Genomic DNA, 10,734 nt, shown 5'->3' on the forward strand with positions numbered 1-10,734 from the left:
ATGTGAGAAAGTACAGGCCCACCCCTGGATCCTTTGTGGTACACCTTGCAGCCCCCCTCCTCTTAATTATTTATTTGGAGTTTTTCATTTTTCCAATATCATCTTATGGCTTTTTACCAAAATTTACTCCCTCAGATTTACCATTCTGATGATAATTTGCCTTTTGACATAAATTAAAAAGGCACAGTTTCTTAAGAGGACTACTACCAAATGCATATTTAAATGTTATGTCTTTATTTTTAAATTCAATCTTCCATTGCCCTGAGTTATGACAGGTAGCCAGTCCCTAGGCAACAGATGAATTTTAACTAAAATTTGTACCAGAAAAATGTAGGGAGCAGAGAGGCCTATGAGAAAAATACAAATAACAAAGTAAACTTTAATGACTCCTTGAGGAATAGTGTTTTTAAAAGGCCCCAACATGATCCTGGAGGGGAAATTCCCTGAGGTCGCATCACCCACAGGTGGCTCTTTCCACTGTACTAAACCAGGGACCTCGCTGGGTCTGGTGGCAGCCACGCACTGGGCTATTTGTAGATTTATTTTATGGAGGGCAGGGTATTGGGCTGAATAAGTCAGCCCCCAAAGAAATGGATTTGCAGGCCTAGACAGAGTCCAGGGGTAATAATCGACCATCCCTCCTCTTGCTGACTTTAAAAATTCATAGAAAGTATATTCTCCGACCAAAATTCTGTGATTGGAAAATCTATTATGGTCATTACCAGACATAAAGGGCAGTGTTGAGGGTGGCAAGGAGTAACATGAGCAGAGGTTGAATTCGAGATAGAAAGTCACATTTCCCTTGTGACTGTAGAAACTTGCATTTATTGTACCTAGAAATGACTGTTTGGAAAGAGTGATGTTGTAGCCTGGAAAAGTCAGCTAGGCAAAACTATATGGAGTAGATCTAGAGATAATTGTCTCAAGATGTACAAGCAGACTCATTTGATTTATGTAGCGTTAATTAACTTAGATACATATACATTATCTGTATTTGTTGGAGTTTTTCTGTGTAGGGAAGCAGACATGGCTGTGAACATACTGGCAGTCACAAGTATAGACATGATGATAACATGAGGAAAACCAGTTCATTTAAAAGCCAATCGCTCTGTCTAGAGGCAATTTATAGGTTAAAAAAAACTAGGTATAAAAATCTTCATCTCCGTTCTCCTAGTTAAATGATTGCTTCTGTCGTGGTTGAAGCCCACCACCTTTGTTTTTAATGTACTTTTGAAAACATGTAGGAGCTAATTAGATTGAACTTACACATACGTAGTGGAAATGTGGACACTAAGTGTTTGATAGTTTCAATTCCACAAAAGAGTGATTGCCCCGTGAGCAGCTTCATTCCAGAAGTTTCACATCCCTTGATTTTTAGGGTATGGAATTACAAGTGAGTTTGCCAAATAATTTTCTCTTATCCCAATTCAGCTGAGGGTGGGTAGGCCCAGTGTACATATAGACAAGGAGGAAAAATACGAATATACCAAAGTTGTTTGGGCTCACACTTAAGTTACACAAGTCAACTTACAGATATTCTTACTGTAACTTCTCTTTTTTTAGATATGATCTCAACTGCATTCAGGAGTAGATCACTTGCAGCATTTGTATTGGAGTAGAATGTGGGATTTTAGGTTTCTCCAACATTATTATAGACTCAATAAAATCCCGTCATTGACTACTACTTTCTTCGTTTGTATCTTCTTTGTGGAATTCTGATCTTGGTGGCACTCCTGAATATGTTTACTTCTTTGCAATTGCAGGCCGGCATATAAAAACACTGAAAAGCCAGAAATGAATAAAAGTCAGCTTTTGCCAATTTTGAACTAGTTTCTTTCTGAAGAGTTTATTAACTATTGCCTTCTTCCCTAAATATAATCGCTACCCTGCAAAAAGCATCCAAGTTGAGACTTCTATGCTTTAGATACAATCACATCAAGCGAGTGATGTTCCTCTAGCTGAGAAGCAATAAAGCCCACATGTAAGAAGCTCACCAGCCAGTGTGATCACAAGGTGTTGAAGGAATCAAAGACCCAAAACAAAGCGAAAAAAATCATATCAATGTGAATGAGGGGGATGGCAGAGTGGAGACCCGAAGCTCATCTGTAGACAATTGGACATCCCCGTACAGAGGAGGCGCAAGGAAGAGATGAGCCAGTCAGGGTGCAGTATAGTATTGATGAAGCACAACTTTCCCCTAGTTCTTTAATGCTTCTCTCCTCTTCCCCACTATCATGGTCCCAGTTCTACCTTATAAATCCAGCTAGATCAGAACATATACACAGGTACAGTTAAGAGCTCAAAACACAGGGAATCCAGGACAGATAAACTCCTCAGGACCAATAATGAGAGTAGTGATACCAGGAGGGTAAGGGAAAGATGGAGGGAGAAAGGGATAATCGATCACAATGATCTACATATAACCCCTTCCCAGGAGGATGGACAACAGAAAAGTGGATGGAGGGAGACAGTGTAAGACATTTTAAAAATTATGTATAAACTATCAAAGGATCATGAGGGAGGAGGGAAATGAGCTGATTCCAAAGGTTCAAGTAGAAAGCAAATGTTTTGAGAATGAAGATGGCAACAAATGTACAAATGTGTTTGACACAGTGGATGGATATATGGATTGTGATAAGAGCTGTACAAGCCCCCAACAAAATGATTTTTTAAAAAGAAAGAAAATGATGGCAACATGCACATATGTGCTTGACATGATGGATGTATGGATTGTGAGAAGAGCTGTAAGAGCCCCCAATAAAATGATTTTTAAAAAGAAGAGCAATGTTCCATAGCCATCTATGGCAGCAGCCCTGGCTTAAATGCGGGCTACAAGAAGCAGTTTGGGTGCTTTGAATGCAAGAGCACTTAACAGGATATCCTTCCTCATCAAACACCTGTTCAATGATGCTGTACTCTCTTGGGGACAAAGTACTCTCGGGTAGAAAGGAAATGTGTAATTATGCTCCCCTGTTAGAGCTCAGGTCTAAAATAAAGTTTGGGTAACTCTGGAGACTGAGCAAAGTGTTTGTCTTAAAGTCACACTAAAATATAAAGATTTAAAACCAGACCTATTTTGAGAAGATGGGAAAAAACAAAAAAGACCACAGGTTAAGAACAAGAGCATGATAGAATGTACCAGAAAGAAGGGTAGTAAAGGAGAGGTGGAAACCCCATAGCACACTTTGCCAGCTGTATGATATCAACCTCTTTGTTCTGCCATGCTTCCTCCGAAGCACGTGTTTCATTTTGTGTGACAAGTCCACTGATTGAACCATGGGACAGGCTGGGTGTTTAAGGGAAGCGTCAACTAATAGGGCATCCAGAGGATGGGGGTTGGGAAATCAGAAGGAACTGTTGTTAGAGATCATATATAACAGCAGAATTTTCTGGAATCTAGTGGCTATATTCCAGCACAGGCAATCAATAACATAGAGTGTTGGGAGTGAGGACATCCAATTAAGATGAAGAAAGGCCTGAAATATATAGTCATATTAAGAAATGACATAGACGGTATAAGGCATGAAAAAAATAGTTCATCAATTAACAAGGGCTCATGAGGGAGGGATCGAGGGCAGGGGGAGTAGGGAAATAAGTTGAGGACAAGGGCTCAAATAGAACATGTTTCTAAATGATACTGACAACATATGTTCAAATGTGCTTGACATGGTGGATGGATGCAATTTTATAAGCACTGAAAGAGACTCCAATAAAATGATTTTTAAAAGGAAGAAAAAATGATGTAGGAGCTACATCTGATCTTTAGCTATCCCAAGACTGATTGCTCACCAGACAGAGGTCAGATATGCCTCCATCCTCTACCCTTCTTTGATACCAACTGCAGTAATGACATGGGAGCCTGTGTCGGTCCGGGTAGACTAGAGAAACAAATCCATAGAAACTCATATGTGTGTAAGAGAGTTTCATATAGAGGGTAATTGTACATTAAGAAAACATCCCAACCCAGTCCAGGTCAAGTCCATAAGTCCAGTATTAGCCCATATGTCCGATACCAATCTATAAAGTTCTCTTCAGACTCACGAAACACATGCAATGACAGTAAGATCACAGGTCAGTGGGTGGGAAGTCTTGTGAATCTAGTGACATTTTAAGCATCTTAGCGCTGGCAGGGGTCTCCACGTAGCTTCTCCAGCACCCAGGGCTGCATCAGGGTAGGTCCATGTGGCTTCTCAGGAATGTCTTGCAGGCAGTCAGCCTTGTCAGTTGAGAGTCTCCAAGAGAGTCAGTGGAGTGAGAAATAGTGTCTCCTGCTTCCAAGAAGGAATTCCCAGATTCCACAGAATTCTCAGGAGAAGGCCATGCCTACACAGAGGCCTCATTGACTATCTCTGGATTGACAGGCTAGACTTCACCCCTACATTCATAATCCTCTCAAAGTGACACCAGATTATGTAATGACCACAGGGCCATATCTGATCAACTCTGGCTCCACAAGGGAGAATCCAACTCTACACTATGAGTCAGAATCAACTTGATGGCAGTGAATCTGAGGAGCCTTGGTGACGGAATGGACTATGTATTAGGCTACTAACCTAGGCTACTAACCATAAGGACAGCAGTTCAGAACCACCAGTGACTTCTCTGGGGGAAAAAATTTTCTCTACTGTAAAGATTTAGTCCTGGATACCCTCAGGTGCATTTCCACCCTGTCTCATAGTGTCACTGTTAGTTGGAATCCACTTGATAGCGGGTTTTTTGTTTGTTTGTTTTGTTTGTTTAAATTAACCAAGTACTTTGATGTACTTGGTGTGAAGGATCTTCAAGGTGAATCTTGAGCATGTGCATCCATTAAAACTGCAGCAATGTACACCAGCTCAAAGGGTCAGAAATCTTCTCAGTCAGTTAGGCTCTAGTCACCTCACCCCTTGCCCTCCAAGCTGGATCAAATGTGTACCAGCAACAAGCGTGGGAGTTCACACACACCTCCCTGCACTTCTGGTCCCTTTTTGCACACTCACCATGTGAAACCCCCAGGGGATAGGTCATACCCGTACACTCAGGCTCTGCATAACTCTAAACTCCAGACCAGCCAGCCCTTTCTCTTCTCTGTCATCTCTACCAAACCTGGACCAGGTCAGCAGAGTCAGTGCAATGTGTCTAAATCCTGCCCATCTCTTTATTGTTGCATTTCCCTCACTTTTCAATAATTTGACCAAGATGGTCAACAAGGGGACCATGCCAGGTGTGTTAGTCTAGGTACATTAGAGAAACAAAATCATAGACACTTATATGTGTATAAGAAAGAACTTTATATATAAGAGCAGTTGAATATTGAGAAAACATCCCAGCCCAGTCCAGATCAAACCCATAAGTTCAATATTAGCCCATATGTCCAATCCTAATCTATAAAATCCTCTTCAGGCTCACGAAAAAAATGCAATGATGCCGAATGCAGGAAGATCACAGGCCAAGGAGTGGAAAGTCTTGTGGATTGAATGGAATTGTAAGCATCTTAGGGCTGGCAGGTCTCTCCATGACTTCTCCAGTTCCAGAAGTCTGACCACAGCAGCCTCTCCCCAATTGTCTTCTCTACAGTGATGTCTCCCAGGGAGTGAGCATGCATCTCACCTCCATTGAGCTATTTATCTCCTTAGCGCCTCCAAATGAGTTCATCAAACTACTACCTGATTGATGAGCTAGACTCCACCCCTTCACTCTGAATCATCAAACTTACACCAGATTATGTAACTACCACAGAAAGCTGCTTGATGGCTCATTTATTAGTAATATTATTTTGGTATTTTAGCAAGTCTTCCTTCACAGGGCAGAAAGATGGGGTTTTCTACCCCAGTAAAGAATTACAATCTCTAACAAATCTAGGGACAAGGGAACAAGTGATCTGAAATCGATGGGGAAGAGGGTGTAGGAGACGTGGTAGGACTTGATCAAGGGCAATGTAACCGAGAGGAATTACAGAAACCCAAATGAAGGCTGATGAACATGATAGCGGGACAAGAGGAAAGTAAAAGGAAATAGATGAAATAACTAAGAGGCAAAGGGCATTTATAGAGGCCTAAATATATGTATGTACATATGTAAATATATTTATATATGATGATGGAGAAATAGATCTATGTACATATATTTATAGGTTTAGTATTAAGGTAGCAGAAGGACATTGGGCCTCTACTCAAGTACTCCCTCAATGCAAGAACACTTTGTTCTATTAACCTGGCATTCCATGGTTCTCACCTTCCTGACACTATCACTTAAGACAAAATGGGTGCATATGCAAATATGGTGAATGAAGCTGATGGTGCCTGGCTATCAAAAGATATAGCAGCTGGTATCTTAAATGCTTGAAGATAAACAAGCAGCCACTTAGTTGAGAAGCAACAAAACCCACATGGAGGAAGCACATCAGCCTGGGTGATCACGAGGTATTGATAGGATAAGGTATCAGGCATCAAAGACCAAGAACAAAAAATCATGTAATTGTGAATGAGGGGTGGTGCACAGTGGAGATCCAAAGACCATCTGTAGACAATTGGACATCCCATTACAGAAGGGTAGCAGGGAGGAGATGAGCTAGTCAGGATGCAGTATAGCACCGATGAAACATATAACTTTCAGGAGACATCAGAGTATAACACATGAAAAAATAATAATTTATAAATCATCAAGGGTTCGTGAGGGAGGTAGGGAAAAATGAGCTGATACCAAGGGCTCGAGTAGAAAGAAAATGTCTTGAAAATGTATGCATGTGCTTGATACTATGGATGGACTATGGAATGTGATAAGAGTTGTATGAGCCCCGAATAAAATGATTTTTTTAAAAGAGACACACAACTTTCCCCTAGTTCTTTAATGTTTCCTCACCCCCCGCCCCCGACTATCATGGCCCCAATTCTACCTTACAAATCCGGCTAGGCCAGAGCACATACACGGGCACAGATAAGATCTGGAAACACAGAGAATCCAGGACAGATAAACACCTCAGGACCAATATTGAGAGTAGAGATAGTAGGAGGGGAAGGGGAAGTTGAGGGGGAGAAAGAGGGAACCTATCACAATAATCTACATATAACCCCCTCCCAGGGGGATGGACAACAGAAGAGAGGGTAAAGGGAGACATTGGTCAGTATGACATGAAATAATAATAATAATAATAGTAATTTATAAATTATTAAGGGTTTGTGGGGGAGCAAGGGGGAGGTAGTTAGGGGGGGATGAGAAGCTGATACCAAGGGCTCAAGTTGAAAGTAAATGTTTTTAAAATGATGATGGCAACAAATGTGCTTGACACAATGGATGGATGGATGAATTGTGACAAGAGTTGTATGAGCCCCTAATAAAATGATCAAAAAACAAACAAGCAAAAAAGAGTTACACTCTTTGAAACATAAGGTCAGTTCTCTCCTGTCCTGTAGGGTTACTATGAATCGATATTGACTCAATGGCTGTGGATTTGGTTTTTGGAGTATTTTTCTTTCAAAGAGGAGCCCTGGTGTCAGTGGGTTATGTGTCCGCCTACTAACGGCAAGGTCAGAAATTGGAACGCACCAGCAACTCTGAGGGAGAAAAATGAGACTGTCTCCTCTGTAAGACTTACAGTCTTGGGAGTTCAAGACTTGACAGGTAGTTCTTTGCTGTTCTATAAGGTCCCTGTGAGTCAGAATCAACTAGATGAGTTTTGTTTGGTTTTCCTTCAATAGTAGCTCTATTCATTCTCTCAGCTGTTCTGGGATTTTCCAAAGCAAATGTCCTGATGCTGAAGGTTCTGGGTGGGGCTGTACTTTCACCTAAGTTCCTATACTTTGTGCTGCTTTATAATAAAAATCCTGTTTGTTTGAGCCACCTTCCTAGAGGCTGAATGCAGGATTAAAATTTCTCTATAATTCTAGTCTGCTATACTCACTTCTATTAAACATGTATTTTATAACACTAGATCAATCACCATGTCAGTTTGTCGTTCTATGGTGGCTTATGAGCTGCTGTGATGCTGGAGGCCATGGGACTAGTATTACAGATACTAGCAGGGGCAGCCGAGGTGAACAGGTTTCAGCGGAACTTTCAGAATAAGAACAGACAATGGAGAAGGAATAGGCTGTCCACCTCTGAGGAATTAACCACGGAAACCCTTCCTAATAGCAGAAGACTATTGTCAGATACTATAAAGACCTCCTTAGCAGCAACAGAACGGTGTCAGCTGTAGTGCCAGAAGATGAGCCCCTCGGGGCGAAAGGCACTCAAATATGACAGGAGGAGCTGCCTTCTCAAACAAGGGGCAACCATAATGGCATGGGATGCGTAAAGCCTTCTGGAGTAGATAGAGCCTTTGGGACCTTCATTTGCTGATGGGGCACGACATCAAATTAGAAGGAACAGCAGAAAGCGTCTATCTATCAGAAATTGTAAAGTACAAAATATGAATCTAGGAAAATTGGAAGCCACCTATTAAATGGACCATACAAAGATCAATATCCTATACATTAGCTGACATGGCCTGTTATTGGTCATTTTTTAATCAGAAAATCACTTGGTTTTCTACACCGAGAATGAACGATTCAAAAGGAATGGCGTTGCATTCATCAAAAGGGACATTTCAAGATCTATCTTAAGAGTACAATGCTGTTTGTGATAGGATAGTGTCTATCCACATACAAGAAAATACGGTCAATAAAACAATTACTCAGATGTATGCACTAACCACTATAGCTAATGATGAAGAAATTGAAGAATTTTACCAATGTCTTCATTCTGAAATTGATCAAACATGCAATAAAGACGCACCGATAATTATTGGCCATTGGAATGGAAAAGTCGGGGGGAAAGAGGAAGGAACAGTAGATGGAAAATATGGTCTTGGTGTTCGAAATGTAGCTGGATTCTACATGATAGAATGTTGCCATATCAATGACTTGTTTGTGGCAAATATTTTTTTCAACAACACAAACCGCTCTACCCCCGTGGGAACAGATTATGGAAAACTTCAGTCATAGCAGCTACTCATGTAAGTTCAGGTTGAAGCTGAAGAAAAGTAATACAAGTCCACAAAAGCCAAATATGACCTTGAATCTCTACCATGCAAATTTAGAGAACATCTCAAAAATAGATTTGATGCATTGAACACTAATGGCAGAGAATCTGATGAGTTGTGGGAAGACATCCAGAACATCATACATGAAGAAAGCAAAAGATCACTAAAAAGACAGAAAAGAAAGATCAAAGTGGATGTCAGAAGAGACTCTGAAATTTGATTTTAATTGCAAACTAGCTAAGGAAAATGGAATAAATTATAAAGTCAAAGAGATGAATAGAAAATTTCAAAGGGCAGCTTGAGAAGACAAAGTCAAATATTATAATGAAATGTGCAAAGACATAGAGTTATAAAACCAAAAAGGAAGAACAATCTCAGTATATCTTTTATTAGTAGTATTTATTATTATTATATGGGAATTAATACATGGATCATTCTATAGTTCAATCACATCAAGTGGTATTGGACAATTGCTACCATAGTTTCCAGACATTCTTTTGCTTTCTGGACTCCTTGGTTCTGTCTCCTTTTTACATCATACTCCCCCAAAACACACACACACTGTACCCACCACTACTTGAAACCCTATTGTACTTGCTATCCTTATAGGTTCCTCAGTCCTGAGTTGCATATAACAAAAAGCAGAACAGCATATGACACAATTTCAAGAGTGTGACCTCCAATGACATAACAACTCTGAGATGCACCCTAATATGAATGAACTCAAACAAAACAAATGAAAACTGCAGAAAATGGTGAAAGCCAGATCAGGTCCAGCATGCATCGGAGGGGGTAGCACCTGACAGAGTGTTAACTGTTCATGTCAGATTTATGCCTTTGCTCTTCTACCCACATCTCCCCAATGCCCTCTGGTTTGTAACCCCTTACCCAACATCCCTCAATTGTGCATAGAGGGAGTTCACCAAAGACTTTTTCTCTACTTAATTCCCACAAATGAATCTTGGACTCTCACTGTCATCTGTAGCCTTCTGCAAACCCACAATTCTATCAGCTCCCCATTTCCCCCTCCCCAACCCTTCTCTTCCAAATACCTTCTGGGAACCATTCCTCCTGTAACTATTTTGGAAGGGTTATCTATCTTGACTTTCATGTACCAAACTATTTTAAATATACAAATGAACATACACAAATCTAACATTATTAATGATGTAAAACAATTAGACATCATAATAGTTAGGAGAGTAAATATTTAGGAACTAGAGGATAGTTATGTAGTTCATAAGTGTCATACTGCACCATGGATTTACATGCATTCCATGTAATCCTTCAGAAAGGGGCTACCCAATTATCTTACAGGTGGGTTTTGGGTCGGGTCTCCACTGCATTCACGTCCCTTCACATATATTTGGTTGTGGGTTTAACTACAAGCCTTTAAGACCCCAGATGCTATCTTTTGATAGCCAGGCACCATCAGCTTTCTTTACCACATTTGCTTATGCATCCATTTTTTCTTCAGCAATGGTGGCAGAAAGGTGAGTACATATAATGCCACATTATTAGAACAGACTGTTCTTCTACTGAGGCAAGATTTAAGTAGAAGTCCCAAATCCATCTGTTCCTTGTTGTGTATGCATATACATATATATTTTTCCTTTTACCCCACTATCATGTTTATGTATTATTCACCTCTCAGTAATTCCTCTCAGATACAAGTCAATTGAACAGACATGACCAGAAAAGCCACATCCTCCACGCTACTAATTTTAGAACAC

The sequence above is a fragment of the Tenrec ecaudatus genome, chromosome X (assembly GCF_050624435.1).
Source record: "Tenrec ecaudatus isolate mTenEca1 chromosome X, mTenEca1.hap1, whole genome shotgun sequence".
Taxonomy (NCBI): Eukaryota; Metazoa; Chordata; class Mammalia; order Afrosoricida; family Tenrecidae; genus Tenrec; species Tenrec ecaudatus.